The sequence below is a fragment of the Neofelis nebulosa genome, chromosome 8 (assembly GCF_028018385.1).
Source record: "Neofelis nebulosa isolate mNeoNeb1 chromosome 8, mNeoNeb1.pri, whole genome shotgun sequence".
Lineage (NCBI taxonomy): Eukaryota > Metazoa > Chordata > Mammalia > Carnivora > Felidae > Neofelis > Neofelis nebulosa.
In genome coordinates, this window is record NC_080789.1 from 16794319 (window position 1) to 16811226 (window position 16908).

The 16908-nt window shown below is 41.3% G+C and overlaps 1 pseudogene; it reads left to right on the top strand.

The window, feature by feature from the left end:
- LOC131483784 (zinc-regulated GTPase metalloprotein activator 1B-like) overlaps positions 1 to 14890 on the top strand; it is a 60557-nt pseudogene extending 45667 nt beyond the window's left edge.
- The last annotated feature ends 2018 nt before the right edge of the window (positions 14891 to 16908 follow it).

Below are 16908 nucleotides of genomic sequence, written 5' to 3' on the forward strand. Positions count from 1 at the left end.
ATTTATTCAATTTTGTGTGTGTGTGTGTTTTTAATTTTTTAATTTTAATATTTTTAAATTTCATTATTTTTTAAATTTTAATCTTTTTTTACCTCATTAATTCCTTTTCTCCCTTCAAAATGACAAAATGAAGGAATTCATCCCAAAAGAAAGGGCAGGAAGAAATGACAGCTAGGAACTTAACACAGATACAAGCAAGATGTCTGAACCAGAAATTAGAATCACGATAATATGAATACGAGCTGGAGATGAATATACATTAGAATCCCTTTCTGTGGAGACAAAAGAAGTAAAACTAGTGGGGCGCCTGGGTGGCGCAGTCGGTTAAGCGGCCGACTTCAGCCAGGTCACGATCTCGCGTCTGTGAGTTCGAGCCCCGCGTCGGGCTCTGTGCTGACAGCTCGGAGCCTGGAGCCTGTTTCCAATTCTGTGTCTCCCTCTCTCTCTGCCCCTCCCCCGTTCATGCTCTGTGTCTCTCTGTCCCAAAAATAAATAAAGAACATTGAAAAAAAAATTAAAAAAAAAAAAGAAGTAAAACTAGTCAGGACGAAATAAAAAATGCCATAACTGAGCTGCAATCTCAAATGGCTGCCACGGCAGCAATGATGTATGAGGCAGAACAGAGAATCAGCGATATAGAGGACAAACTTATGGAGAATAATGAAGCAGAAGAAAGAGGGAGATTAAGGTAAAAGAGCACGATTTAAGAATTAGAGAAATCAGTGACTCATTAAAAAGGAACAACATCGGAATCATAGGGGTTCCAGAAGAGGAAGAGAGAGAAATAGGGGTAGAAGGGTTATGTGAGCAAATCAAAGCAAAAATGTTCCGAACCTGGGGAAAGACACAGACATCAAAATCCAGGAGGCACAGAGGACCCCCATCAGATTCAACAAAAACGGACCATCAACAAGGTATATCATAGTCAAATTCACAAAATACTCAGGCAAAGAGAGAATCATGAAAGCAGCAAAGGAAAAAAAGTCCTTAACCCACAAGGGAAGACAGACCAGGTTTGCAGCAGACCTATCCACAGTACCAAGGCAGGCCAGAAAGGAGTGGCAGGATTTATTCAGTGTGCTGAATCAAAAAAATATGCAGCCAAGAATTCTTTATCCAACAAGGCTGTCATTCAAAATAGAAGGAGAGATAAAAAGTTTCCCAGACAAACACAAGTTAAAGGAGTTTGTGACCACTAAACCAGCCCTGCAAGAAATTTTAAGGGGGGGAGCTCTCTGAGGGGAGAAAATATGAAAAGAAAAAAAAAGAAAAAAAAGGATGTGTGTATATATATATATATATATATATATATATATATATCCCCAAAGCAACAAAGATTAGAGACTAACACCAGAAACTTCAACTCCATAAGCATCATAATGGCAATAAATTCATATCTTTCAGTACTCACTCTAAATGTCAATGGACTCAAAGCTCCAATCAAAAGACATAGGGTAACGGAATGGATAAGAAAACAAAATCCATCTAGGTGCTGTTTACAAGAAACCGACTTTAAATCTGAAGACACCTTCAGATTGAAAATAAGGGGATGAAGAACCATCTATCATGCTAATCATCAACAAAAGAAAGCCACAGAAGCCATACTTATATCAGACAATCTAGACTTAAAAATGAAGACTGTATCAAGAGATGCAGAAGGGCATTATATCATAATCAAGGGGTCTATCCACCAAGAAGACCTAACAATTGTAAACATTTATGCACCAAATGTGGCAGCACCCAAATATATAAATCCATTATTCACAAACATAAAGAAACTCATCGATAGTAATACCATAATAGTAGGAGACTTCAACACCCCACTCGCAGCAATGGACAGATCATCTAACCAAAAAAATCAACAAGGAAACAATGGCTTTGAATGACACACTGGACCACATGGACTTAACAGATATATTCAGAACATTTCACCCTAAAACAGCAGAATATACATTCTTCTCCAATGCACATGGAACGTTCTCCAGAATAGACCATATACTGGGACACAAATAAGCCCTCAACAAGCACAAAAGGTCGAGATCATACCGTGCATATTTTCAGATCACAACACTATGAAGCTCGAAATCAACCACAAGAAAAAAATTTGGACAGGTAACAAATACTTGGAGACTGAAGAACATCCTACTAAGGAATGAATGGGCTAACCAAGCAGTTAAAGAGGAAATTCAAAAGTATGTGGAAGTCAATGAAAATGGTAACACCACAACCCAAAGCCTCTGGGATGCAGCAAAGGCAGTCATAAGGGGAAGTATATAGCAATCCAGGCCTTCCCAAAGAAGGAAGAAAGATCTCAGATACACAACCTAACCTTACGCCTTAAGGAGCTGGAAAAAGAACAGCAAATAAAACCCAAAATTAGCAGAAGACAGGAAATAACAAAGATTAGAGCAGAAATTAATACTATCAAAACAAACAAACAAACAAAAAACAGTAGAACAGATCAATGAAACCAGAAGCAGGTTCTTTGAAAGAATTAACGAAATTGATAAACCACTAGCCAGTTTGATCAAAGAGAAAAAGGAAAGGACCCAAATAAATAAAATCAGGAATGAAAGAGGAGAGATCACAACCAACACAACAGAAATAAAAACAATAATAAGAGAATATTATGAGCAATTATATGCCAATAAAACAGGAAATCTGGAAGAAATGGAAAAATTCCTAGAAACATATCCATTACCAAAACTGACATAGGAAGGAATACAAAATTTGAACAGACCCATAACCAGTAAGGAAATCGAATTAGTAATCAAAACTCTCCCAAAAAACAAGAGTCCAGGGCCTGATGGCTTTCCAGGGGAATTCTACCAAAAATTTAAGGAAGAGCTAACACCTATTCTCTTGAAACTGTTCCAAAAAATAGAAACGGAAGGAAAACTTCCAAGCTCTTTCTATGAAGCCAGCATTACCTTGATCCCAAAACCAGACAGAGACCCCACTAAAAAGCAGAACTATAGACCAATTTCTCTGATGAACATGGATGCAAAAATTCTCAAAAAGATATTAGCCAACCGGATCCAACAACACAGTTAAAAAATTATTCACCACGACCAAGTGGGATTTATATCTGGGATGCAGGGCTGGTTCAATATCCACAAAACAATTAATATGATTCATCACATGAATAAAAGAAAGGACAAGAACCATATGATCCTCTCAACAGATGCACAGAGAGCATTTGACAAAATACAGCATCCTTTCTTCATAAAAACCCTCAAGAAAGTAGGGATAGAAGGAGCATACCTCGAGATCATAAAAGCCATATATGAGCGACCCAATGCTAATATCATCTTCAATGGGGAAAAACTGAGAGCTTTCCCCCTAAGGTCAGGAACAAGACAGGGATGTCCACTGTCACCACTGTTATTCAACATAGTATTGGAAGTCTTAGCGTCAGCCATCAGAAAACACAAAGAAATAAAAGGCATCCAAATCAGCCAGGAGGAGGTCAAACTTTCACTCTTTGCAGATGACATGATACTCCATATGGAAAACCCAAAAGATTCCACCAAAAAACTTCTAGAATTGATTCATGCATTCAGTAAAGTTGCAGGATATAAAATCAACACACAGAAATCGGTTGCATTCCTATACACCAATAATGAAGCAACAGAAAGAGAAATCAAGGAATCGATCCCATTTACAATTGCACCAAAACCCATAAAATACCTAGGAATAAATATAACCAAGGAGGTAAAAAATCTATACACTGAAAACTATAGAAAGCTTATGAAAGAAATTGTGAAGACACAAAAAAAATGGAAAAAGATTCCATGCTCATGGATTAGAAGAACAAATATAGTTAAAATGTCAATACTACCCAAAGCAATCTACATATTCAATGCAATCCCTATCAAAATAACACCAGCATTCTTCACAGAGCTAGAACAAATCATCCTAAAACTTGTAAGGAACCAGAAAAGACCCTGAATAACCAAAGCGATCTTGAAAAAGAAAACCAAAGCAGGAGGCATCACAATCGCAGACTTCCAGCTATACTACAAAGCTATAATCATCAAGACAGTATGGTACTGGCACAAAAACAGACACTCAGATCAATGGGACAGAATAGAGAACCCAGAAATGGGCCCACAAACGTATGGCCAACTAATCTTTGACAAAGCAGGAAAGAATGTCCAATGGAATAAAGACAATCTCTTCCACAAGTGGTGCTGGGAAAACTGGACAGCGACATGCAGAAGAATGAACCTGGACCACTTTCTTACACCATACACAAAAATAAATTCAAAATGGATGAAAGACCTCAATGTAAGGCAGGAAACCACCAGAATCCTCGAGGAGAAAACAGGCAAAAACCTCTTTGATCTTGGCCGCAGCAACTTCTTACTCAACACGTCTCCAGAGGCAAGGGAAACAAAAGCAAAAATGAACTACTGAGACCTCATCAAAATAAAAAGCTTCTGCACAGCAAGGGAAACAATCAGAAAAAGTAAAAGGCAACTGACAGAATGGGAGAAGATATTTGCAAATGACATATCAGATAAAGGGTTAGTATCCAAAATCTACAAAGAACTTATCAAACTCAACACCCAAAAAACAAATAATCCAGTGAAGAAATGGGCAAAAGACACGAATAGACACTTCTCCATAGAAGACATCCAGATGGTCAACTGACACATGAAAAAATGCTCAACATCACTCATCATCAGGGAAATACAAATCAAAACCACAATGAGATACCACCTCACACCTGTCAGAATGGCTAACATTAACAACTCAGGCAACAACAGATGTTGGTGAGGATGCAAAGAAAGAGGATCACTTTTGCACTGTTGGTGGAGGCAAACTGGGGCAACCACTCAGGAAAACAGTATGGAAGTTCCTCAAAAAGTTAAAAATAGAACTACCCTATAACCCAGCAATTGCACTACTAGGCATTTATCCAAGGGATACAGGGGTGCTGTTTCAAAGGGACACATGCACCCCCATGTTTATAGCAGCACTATCAACAAGAGCCAAAGTATGGAAAAAGCCCAAATGTCCATCGATGGATGAATGGATAAAGAAGAAGTGGTATATATATACAATGGAGTATTACTCGGCAATCAAAAAGAATGAAATCTTGCCATTTGCAACTATGTGGATGGAACTGGAGGATATTATGCTAAGCGAAATTAGTCAGAGAAAGACAAATATCATATGACTTCACTCATATGAGGACTTTAAGACACAGACCAGATGAACATAAGGCAAGGGAAGCAAAAATAATATAAAAACAGGGTCGGGGACAAAACATAAGAGACTCTTAAATATGGAGAACAAACAGAGGGTTACTGGAGGGGTTGCCTGAGGGGGGATGGGCTAAATTGGTAAGTGGCAATAAGGAATCTACTCCTGAAATCATTGTTGCATTATATGCTAACTAATTTGGATGTAAATTAAAAAAATAAAATTAAAAACAAAAGATTTGCGGGGCAGGGAGTGCCTGGGTGGCTCGGTTGGTTAAGCATCTGACTTGACGTGATCTCACAGCTCATGAGTTGGAGCCCCATATTTTTTCTCTGCTGTCAGCACAGAGCCCACTTCAGATGCTCTGTCTCTTTCTCTCCCTCTGCCCTTCCCCTGTTCTCACTCTGTCTCTCTCTCAAAATTAAATAAACATTAAAAACAAAAAGATTATAGGGGACAGTGTAGAGAACCATTAGTGGTTGTTTACTATTAATTCAAAGTGTTCCCATCCTGCCTTGTTGTGTCACTTCTTTTCCCCAGAAGTACACAAGGCCACTTGAATTTTGGCACAAAGAAACTAAATGTTTGGATTCAGCTAAGGTCTGTGTGAGATACGTAGGCGAGATGAAAAACAGAGGGACAGGATCATGATGGAAATAATGAGCTAAAGCACATTTGCTGGCTGAGGTTCTATATTAGTAAGGCGTTACCTTGAGACTATAGGTAAAAGATGCCGGCGACAATGGGGGGTTCAATAAGACAGAAATTTATTTCTGACTCACATAAAAGAAGTTGTAAGTAGCTGCAGGTCTTGTGTCCTTGGTGTGTGTCATCACTATGAAAAGGAACACATGTAAGTAAACACTTTCTGGAGGGCAGAATTTACCTCAACATGATAAAGTTCATGCATGAAAAGCCACAGCTAACATCAGACTCAACAGTGCAAAACTGAAAGCTTTTCCTTTAAGATCAAAAACAGAACAAAGATGCCCACTCTTGTCACTTCCATTCAACACAGTGCTGGTCATCCTGGCCAGAGCAATCAGGAAAAAATAAATAAACAAGTCATCTAAATCAGGAAGGAAGAAGCAAAATTATCTCTTTGTAGATGGTATTATCTTATATGTAGAAAATCCTAAAGACTCCACATACAAAAAAAAGGTTATAACTAATAAAGCAATTTAATAAAATTGCAGGACATGAAATCAGCATACAAAAATTGTGTTTCTATACACTAACAACAAACTACTCAAATAGAAAATTAAGAAAACAGTCCCATTTATCCTAGCATCAAAAAGAACAAAATATGTAACAATAAATTTGACTAAAGAGCTAAATTCTTACACACTGAAACCTATAGAACATTGATGAAAGAAATTAAAGAAGACACAAATAAATGAAAAGACGTCCTGTGTTCATAGATTAGGAGATTTAATATTGTTAACATGTTCACACTACCCAACGCACTCTACAGATTCAGTCCCCATTATATATCAAAATTTAAATGTATTTTTTGATAACCAGAAGCCCTATTTTGGAACTTATGCTGTGGAGATAATCATACAAGGATATAAAGATGTATGATCACCACGGAATGTTTTAGAATGGGGAGAAATTACAATCTAAATGTCCATACATGGTACAATGGTACCATGGAATATTACATAGTCATTAACATGTTTATGAGGTTCTATACTAACATATTAAAATATTCACAACAAATTAATGATAAAATAGCAACTACAGAATACAGTGCACAGTACTTTCCCACTTATGTAAATTTAATATCTCTATATAGGAATAGTTGCACATCCATCCAGTTCCTGAAATTCTGGGTGGTGGGATTTGTGATTTCTTCCTTATAATTTCCTGTGGTTTCTGTACTTTTTTGATGAGGAGCAAGAATTTTTTTTAATAATCAAGTAAAAAAATAAATAAAGTGGTTTCATTCTGGAGCGAGCATGCGAGTGAGTGAACAAGTGGAATGACTCCCACAAGGTGCATTAACTGGAATGTGATTCTCGGCCAGAATAGCTCTATATGCTAATGGTGCATGAGCCTTGTCATGCATGCTGAGGAGGGGACGACTGGTGAGATTGGCCAGATCTCGAATCTACCTTCCCTCCAGCTCCACTCACCTCTGCCCTAGTTCAGCATCAGATTCCTCATTTGTAAAACAGCACTTTTCTTTAGTAACTTGCCTGTAATCACGGAGATAACAGGTGGAAAACACCTGAACTTGAACCCAGGCAGCTGACCCAGAGGCTATGCATTACCGCTCCCCTAAACAACCCTGACTCTGCCCAGAAGTGCTGACCAGCCTCACTCTGGCTCCCTCCTTCAACCTCTTCCAGATTTCTATCACAGCCCCTGAAGACTTTGTTGCAATCCTATCTTTATTATCAGCCATTCACTTTAGACTTAGGCTGTCCCGTGTGGCTATTGACATTGAAATTAATCAAAACTAGGGGCGCCTGGGTGGCGCAGTCGGTTAAGCGTCCGACTTCAGCCAGGTCACGATCTCGCGGTCTGTGAGTTCGAGCCCCGCGTCAGGCTCTGGGCTGATGGCTCGGAGCCTGGAGCCTGTTTCCGATTCTGTGTCTCCCTCTCTCTCTGCCCCTCCCCCGTTCATGCTCTGTCTCTCTCTGTCCCAAAAATAAATAAAAAACGTTGAAAAAAAAATTAAAAAAAAAAAAGAAATTAATCAAAACTAAATAACATTTAAAAATTCAATCCTTCAAGGGCACTTGCTGTTTTCCCAGCACTCGGAGGCCACACAGAGCTAGTGGCTACTGTATTGGGGGACGCAAACATAGAACATTTCCATCATCACAGGAAGGTCTGAACTCTGAGAGGCCAGGAGTGGCGTCCAGGTCACCACTGTGTTCTCAGCAGCGAAGTGAGGATCTAAGACCCAGAAGGCGCTCACTGAGTGAGGGAGGGATTAATGACGTAATCCATCAAAGCCCAGCACACTGATGCTAGGTGGGAAAGGCATTTAGCAGGAGCTAACTTTTCTGCCAAGTCCCCAAGGTAATTATGTACATGGGTGGGTCAAGGGGAGGGTAGAGCATTCCGGATGGGGAAAAGACTGATTTAGTGAGAAATGTGAAGGGGAATTGGCAGCATTAAGCTATTGTTCTCAAGTTATTTTCTCTCTGCCAATTAAAAATCATCTGAGGTGATGTTTTCTTATCGGACTTCCTCCCTGATTTGGTATTATTGTAAGGTCTGCTCTGACTAATTGGGCTCTTGGCAGTTCAACAGTCAGGCAATTTTTTAAATCTTTTCATTTTATTTTGTTTCATTATTAATTTTTGATTGGAGGTGAAATCATACACCCCAGAGAAATACAAGAAGTTTTCCAAGAGACTTTCAACCCAGATGCCCACTAGTTATGTGTTCATATACTTATTATCAAAATTGGTGTGATTGGTGTGTCCTAAATGGCCCTGGGGTGTAGGAGAAGACTGCCAAATTATGGGAGGATCTTTGTTCAATTCCTTAGGCAAGAGATTCTGAACCCTTTACCGCTTGAAGGAATAAAAACAGAGCTGGTCCCAAATTAATTCTAAGAATTATCTTTTTTATTTTAATTTAATGTTAATCCAGACTACATGGGGTTGAAATCCAGCTCCACCGCTTACTAGCTGTGTGAGCCTCAGTTCCTCTTCCGTAAAATGGGGATGATATAAGTGTTAGGCATATTAAAGAAGGTAATTTTTGTAAAATGCTTAGTATGGTGCCAGGTACAAAATAAGCACTACATAAGAGCTTGTTATATACAAAAACAAAAAAGCAACTACAATGTACACGTTTTGAAATATCTCCAATTATCTGCAATTGGTTGATGTCATTAAGAATGAAAGTAATAGGGCACCTGGTGCCTCAGTTAAGCATCTGACTCTTGATTTCAGCTCAAATCATGATATCACAGTTTATGAGATCAAGCCTCACATTGGGCTGTGAGCTGACAGCACAGAGCTTCCTTGGGATTCTCTCTCTGCCCTTCCCTCTGTTCGAGCTCTCTCTTACTCTCAAATAAATAAACTTTTTTTAAAAAATGAAAGCAGTAACTTTACAAAAACCTGGAAATCCAAAATTTCACCCCCTAACTCCCTATTAGCCTGATCCAAACTACCATCATTCCATGCTTGGACTAATGCCGTAGCCAACAGTTTGGTCTCCCAGTGTCCTCTCTGACTTCCTCTATGGCACCAGAGATATCTTTTTTTTTTTTTTATTTTTTTACATTTATTCATTTTTGAGAGACAGAGAGAGACGGAGCACAAGCGGGGGAGGGGCAGAGAGAGAGGGAGACACAGAATCCGAAGCAGGCTCCAGGCTCCGAGCCATCAGCATAGAGCCTGACGCTGGGCTCTAACCCACGAACTATGAGATCATGACCTGAGCCGAAGTCGGACGCTTAACTGACTGAGCCACCCAGGGGCCCCCAGAGGTATCTTTTTAAATGGTAACTTAGATCTTATCACCTCCCTATCTAAAATTCACCAATGGCTACCTATCTAACAAGATGGTACATTCAAATTTGTCATCAATAAGAATTTGTTGAGATATTCACTGTGCCCAAAGTACCCTGTGTCTTAAGCTGTCATTGCCCTTTGAGCAGGGTGAGGAAACTGAGGTTCAGAGAGAAAAAGTAACATGCCAAAGGCCTCCCAGCAAATTAGTGGCAGAAGTCAGGTTTGAACTCGGAGTCCACAACTCTTGCTCTTAATCAGAATGACGTATGGGTGGAGTGTGATCGCTTTACTACTGAGTACAAGGATCTCCTAACACAAGTCCCCTCAGCCCATTCCCAGACTGGGAGCCTCTGAAGGGTCAGTGTTAATCTCAGGATTGCCTGGCTTTTTGAAAATACGTTTCACAGAGGGGAGAAAAAATATGGGGTGTTCTCTTTGGTTACAGTTCCTAAGACTCAGTCCCTATAGAGCTCTTCTGTAGGTCCCCAGCCCTGTCTGAGATTGACATTCCCACTGCCATGCCTTTGTGCTCCTCCTTTAGAATGTTCTTAGGCTTGCCATGAAGGAAATGCCTACACCATGGCTAAGATCCATCTGACATATCTACCATTTTGTGTCCAATAGCTCAGGAGGAAGAGCTCTGAGACAAAGACACATCACTCTCTGTGTTCATATTGCCCTTGCAGACAAATCCGTTTGGGATTAAACTATTACAACCTCCAACATATGGTTTCTGCCATTTTGGTGTCCATTGAACATTGATCAGTAATCAAATTCTCAGGCTGATACTATATATTATTCATTCCTGAATACTACCAATAACTTAACTCCATTGTATGCACTGTTACACATGTATGCAACTTTCTGTGTAATTATCTGTAGATTCAAGAATAGTTTTATGTACTGTGTGTATCACACATTTTCACGTCTATGCCTATAGCTTCAGTTACTAGCTGAAATTCACGTCTCCATTCCCGACAATGCTTTTAAGTTCCAGATCCATATATCCAGCAGCCCACTCAATATCCCCACTTTCATGTCTCAGACACACAAACTCAGAAAATCCAGAACTAAATCCCTGAACTTCCTTCCAGAGCCTGCTCTTTCTCCATGCTCCTTATCTCAGTAAATGGCAGTCACCATCCAACCAGGTATTCAAGCCAAAAACCTGGAAGCAATCCTTGACACCACCTCTCTCCCTACCTATAAGATCTATTCACCCCAAGTGCTGACAACTTTACATCTTAAAGTCTTTCATTCAGCAACCTTCTCATTTCTTTAACGATTGCTTATTCTACAGCACTGTATGAAAAATGGATGTCACCATGGTGAAAAGATAAGATATAGTACTTCCTTCTCAGAGCCCATGGTCAGAACCCACAACAGTACATTTTATTGAAGTGAATGAATAATGCATATACATGAAGGTAGTTTCATACAGGATAGGGACCTTACATAATTTCACTGATGTGAAATTGAGTGTTTTGTACTAGATCTTGTCAAGGGATGACCTAAAGAAAAGTAGAGTATAGTGGTCAAGGGCATGGACTTGAAAATCACACAGAATCATGTTGTCAATCAGTTGATCAATATTTATTACACACCTATTGTCTTAGTCCACTCTGGCTGCTACAATAACATACCATAGACAGGGTTACTTAAATAAGAGGCATTTATTTCTCACAGTTCTGGAAGGTGGACAGTTCAAGATCAAGGTGCCAGCTGATTCAGCCCCTGGTGAGAGCCTACCTCCTGGTTGGGTGTGTGGCTACCTTCTTGCTGTGTCTTCACATGGTGAAGAGAGAGTCCTGGTGTCTCTCCTCTTATACAAGCAGTGATCTCATCATAGATGCCCCACCCTAATGACCTCATCTAAACCTAATTACCTCTCAAAGGTCCCACCTCCAAATTCCATCACACTGTGGTTGAGGGTTTCATCATATGAATTTGGGGGAGGATATAAACAGTCAGTATTTAACATCTACTATGTGCTAAGCTTTGTTCTGCGTCTTGAGAATTCAGGTAGGAACAAGAAAATCTCTGCACCCCCAGCATGGTGGAACAGGTCTCCATGTTTGAGATTTTCCCCACCTTAATAGGAGGAAGAAATTTCTCCCCTCTGTGGAAGCCATATACTCACTTTCTCAAACTCCCATGTGGCTAAGTTGCAGGCGTGTGACCTGGGCTCAGACTAACAGAAGCCTCCATAGACTATTTGACACAAGGGAAGTGGCACCAGGAAGAATCTGTTTAAACAAGAGTAGTGGCAGCTGCATCCAGCCCCTGGGAGCTGCAGTGGAAGAGGGTCTAGCAGGAGAAACCCAGTGGTGGCATTAGCACAATCAGCTGCTGAACTAATTCAGTGATGTGATTTAGGATCCTGTTCCATGGCTGGTTCTCCAGGGCCACTCAGTATCTTTTATGAAATCACTTCCTTGCCTAAACTAACCCAAATTGGGCTCTGTTGTTTCCAACTAAGAATCCAAGGCCATATACATGCCTGAGGTAAATCTCAAACCCTGACTGTACTGGCTGAGCATCTTACTTAACTTCTTGCAGTTTCAGTTTCCTCATCTACAAAGTGAAAACCGTTCAATGCAATAGCTCATGAGCTTGCTGAGAAAGCTCACTGTGGTTTTCATCAGGGCCTTCCAGCTTTGATATGTCAATGTGCTCTTATGGAATAATCATCATTCTAAGCACTCAGGAAATGGGCTTCCATTTCTCCCACCTTACATTCTTCCATTTCTTTCCTGAAGAGAAACCTCCTTCCTGAGCTTCCAGCCAATTCATCCAGATTCAGGAACGAGAACCACGCCTCCTGTAAAGAAGATAGAACTCAGAATCAGACAGACCTGGATGTAAATCCTGGCTCTGCCACTTACCAGCTGTATGGCCTCAGGGGACTCACTGAACATTTCATGTCTCCTGAGTTTTGGACACCCTAATTGCAGAAGGAGATTTTTCACGCCCCTATGCACATCACCACACTCCAGACAACCAATAGCTCATATTGTAGATGTCATTGTTTGCCAATGGTTTATCAGATAGTAAAGGAAAATATTCATACCATCTGCTCCTTTGATAGAACATGGAACAGTTTGTTTTGTATTTATATTATCAAATTTATGTTCACAACAAACTTGAGAGAGGTATGAGGACAGTTATTCTAATTCCCATTTCATAGAAAAGAAACCAAGGGTCAGAGAAGCTGAGTCCAAGTCCGTACTTTTTTTGCTATACCCAAGTTTTAGGGGTAAGTAGCGCATTTCAACTATATTTTTTGTTTACTGAACCAAAAGTTGTGACAACAAACTAAAGCTACCTATTTTTCTAGCATACTAAAAATTAATCTTTAAAATATCTTCCTACTTTTGAAAGAACTCTCTAGTCTGTGATCCCCTGAGGGAAGCCAAAGGGGACTTTGGCTTTTATACACCTTTTCAACTTGGTTCTCCAGTCTTCCATAAATATTGGAAGCTATTCAGTATCTTTTCAATATATGCATTTTCTATGAATTCCGTCACTGGTACCTAATAACCCCGATTGATACCCTTAGGGAAACATCGTGACATACTGAGACCTAACACACTCAGCCTGAGAGCAGGATTTATGGGTAGACTGGTCCTGTTTGGGCTCCATCCAAGCTCCAAAGTCTGGAAGGACTAGGTAGCTTTGAATCACCTGCAGGGCAGGCCCATAACAAAGGCCACAAGGACATGAGCCAGCCAGGCTCCTGTGTCCTGTGGACTTCTATCCACACTATAAATTTCATGGCCACATACAGGCAACCTCGATAAACAATTCATTACAAACCAGGGCTGGTGTAGTAAGGGAATGGCTGAGAGGTATCAGTGAGAGTGTATTTATGGAATTATTTTAATGAGAAGCTACCACGGAGAGAAAACGGGCACAGACTTGGAGGAGAAGAAAGGTACTTCTTTAGAAAGCCTCATGATGACTGCTTAAGAAGAACTTCCTTATGCTGCAGGATTTCTGTAACTTCAGAGTCTTAAAATAAGTTCTGCTATTTATCAAGAGGAAGATTAGCCTTTAGTGGAATCTTCCCCAAATATTGAAACCTACTATCCACCATGTGTCTTGCAGGCACATTTTCCTGCGTTGAATCCCTCGCCTTTCCAAACTGTTCTGTAGGGTCACGATTGTCATCTTTGTGTTGTTTGTTTTGCAGATGAGGAAACTGGAAGTCAAAGAGGTTAATTGGTGTGCCTAGGCTCACACAGGCATTAAGTGGCAGAGTTGGGAGTAGAGCCCAGGACTGCCTGGCTCCAAAGCCACATTCTTTCCACTAACCCATGGCGCTGTTTTCCTTTTCAAGGTGATTGTCGAGATCCTTTGCCAAAAAGTGCTAACATCGAATGTCTCTGACAGTGGAATGAACAGGAAGTCTCTCCGTGGCCTGGGTGACATGTGGGAGTAACTGACCAAGAGATATGGGTTTGTGGGGCTGGGCTGGGCTGTCAGGAGAGGTGGGGTGATTTCTGACTTTCTGACTTGGTTGTTTTTCTCAGGAAGTCTTGGTGGGGTCATTAATTCAGGAAGAGTGAGGAAGGGAGAGGTTGGGGGGTGGAGAGGAGAGATACTTAGCCCTCACTCATATCTTCACTACTGCCTTGAATGGCATCTACAAGCCCCCAAATCCAAATCAGCAACTCCTCCCTGGAAGCAGCTCGTGCCCCTTCGACAAGCCCTTCATAGCACCGACTCTCCCCCCACTTCAGAGGCTCTGTGTCAGTCAGGCTTTGTCCTGACAGATCCCCTTTATCATTCTTGTTTTTCCATTGGACAATCACTTCTTTGGAGCTAGATTAGGCAATGTAGCTAGGCATAATTTGGGGTAGGATGTAGAAAATGGAACACCTTTTTAACCTTGAACAGAATGTCTATGGTAGTGATTCAATTAACATACAATTTGCTTCATTTCAGAACCTTCTGAGGGCAAAGCCTACCCTACCCGCCAGCCGCCCGAGGAGAACACCATAGGAGCAGAGGTTCATGGGAAGGGCAGCCTCTCAAAGTGGGGAGCCGAGCTGTCCCGAAAGAGGACTCCTGTCCCCTTAGGGGCCAGACCTTCTCCCCGCCAAACTACTCTGACTATAGTTGGCTATGACAAAAGCATGGGAACGTTCAGGGAACGTTCAAGTTTTTCAGATACTAGATGTTCAAAGCAATGAGGGAGGTTTCCCAGACCACACCTGGCCTTCTAGGTTCACTTCCCCTTACTCCCTGGGGAGACAGAGTGAGTTACCTGGTTGCCAAACAAGAGCACATGTTTACGTTTCTTGAATGGATGGTGCTGATCTGTCAAAGATCCCCAAGCGGGGGGATTTGGCTTTTCTTCCCCATCCTTCCCTACCTAGCAAAGGGCACTGTTTTACAGACGCCAATTTGCTCTCAGGTCAGGTGCTCTGAAGTCAGGTCTTGGGTTAGGGAACCGAGAAGCCCACTTGGGTTCTCACTGAAAGTACTTACTCCAGTCATAAAAGTGACATTTTGGTCCCATCTGCTTCACATCTTTTCTTGCTTCGGAATCAGAGAGGAAGAGAAATATTCACTGTGCCCCCTCAAAACTCCAGCTGTCACACTGAGAGCTATTATTATTAATATCATCATTCCCTTGTTTCTGAGGCAGATTTATTAACAATGAAAACTTAGGATTTCCATCTCCATTGGTTTAGTCAGAGATGTCCCAATATAAGGCAAGCAGCTTCAAGATCGGCACCTGTCCCCTAACACTTCCAAATCCCCCATCCATCACTCCACACCCACATATCTTCCTGTCTTCTCAGTGTGTAAATTCCTCTCTCAGACACTGGGTACCTAGGTCACTTACAATACCAAAAAGGCTGTCATAAATAATGTTGAGATCCTCATTGTCCCGCTGTCTGGAACCAGGGCTTTGTTAGGTCATTTTTGCAGAAGGCTGTCAAGCATCTAGGAGGAGGAAGGGTCTTACCCATGAACCTGCTCAGTCCCTGGAGTCTTTGTACACATTCCTACCAAATGATGTAAGGGAATTGGATGACAATATGGTGTCATAGTATATATGGAAATAAGTGTGTGCATGCACATAAAAGTGTATGCTTGTCTGCACAAGCCCAGGCGTCTGCATCTGTCTGTGTCCAGATCTTTGGCAAGCCCGGTGTGCCTCATTTTCCAACTGAGAACCAACCATCGGCAATTTGTGAGTTTGCAAGGAATTGGAGAAAGGAAGCGATAGCCATAGAATGTCCAATGTCAGTCTTGGGCAGCAATCTGCACATGGGATTGAGGCTGTGTTTACATAACACTTTAGGTAACATTAAGGAAGAAGGGATTGTACAAAAACATGGGGGTGCTAATGCAAATTATGGGGGAATCTAAAGCCTCCCAATGCCATACCGGCCCTTGACATTCCCACCACCTAAGCGATACTTCCCAAGGCAATGGCACGCTGTCACTCTTGAAATTTACCTGTATAAGTGGGACTACACCATTCTTGCTCATTTGATATGTGTCTGCCTGTGCTTCCTCCTTTCTCTCAACTCCTACTATTTCATCTGAGCCATTTCTATAAAACCTAGGGATTGACAAGATTTTCAAGGGCAGGGAGTTACCTAATATCCAGCACTCAGTGGAACTTGGCCCAGAGAGGTGCTCTGGAAGTGTTGGATGTAGAACAGAAGCATCTTGCCATCTACAGTGTGCGGATCTTCTCCCAGTCAACAGTACATCATCTCCTCCTCTCCCCCAGTGTCTACACAGTGAGTCATCTGATATATAGCCAGCCCTCATCGAAAGCCTGGCTGAACTATTGAGGCTCCAGACAGAAAAAATATTTACCATGCCTTCTCCAAAGTTTCTACCATAAAAAAGAAGAGAGGAGGTGGAATTGTGTTCCATTTGGGAGTTTTCCGACATAACCTAAAAAGCAGTTCTTGGGGCGCCTGGGTGGCGCAGTCGGTTAAGCGTCCGACTTCAGCCAGGTCACGATCTCGCGGTCCGTGAGTTCGAGCCCCGCGTCAGGCTCTGGGCTGATGGCTCGGAGCCTGGAGCCTGTTTCCGATTCTGTGTCTCCCTCTCTCTCTGACCCTCCCCCGTTCATGCTCTGTCTCTCTCTGTCCCAAAAAAATAAATAAAAAACGTTGAAAAAAAAAAAAAAAGCAGTTCTTACCCTGCTACCCCACAAGAATCACTACTGGAAGAACTGACA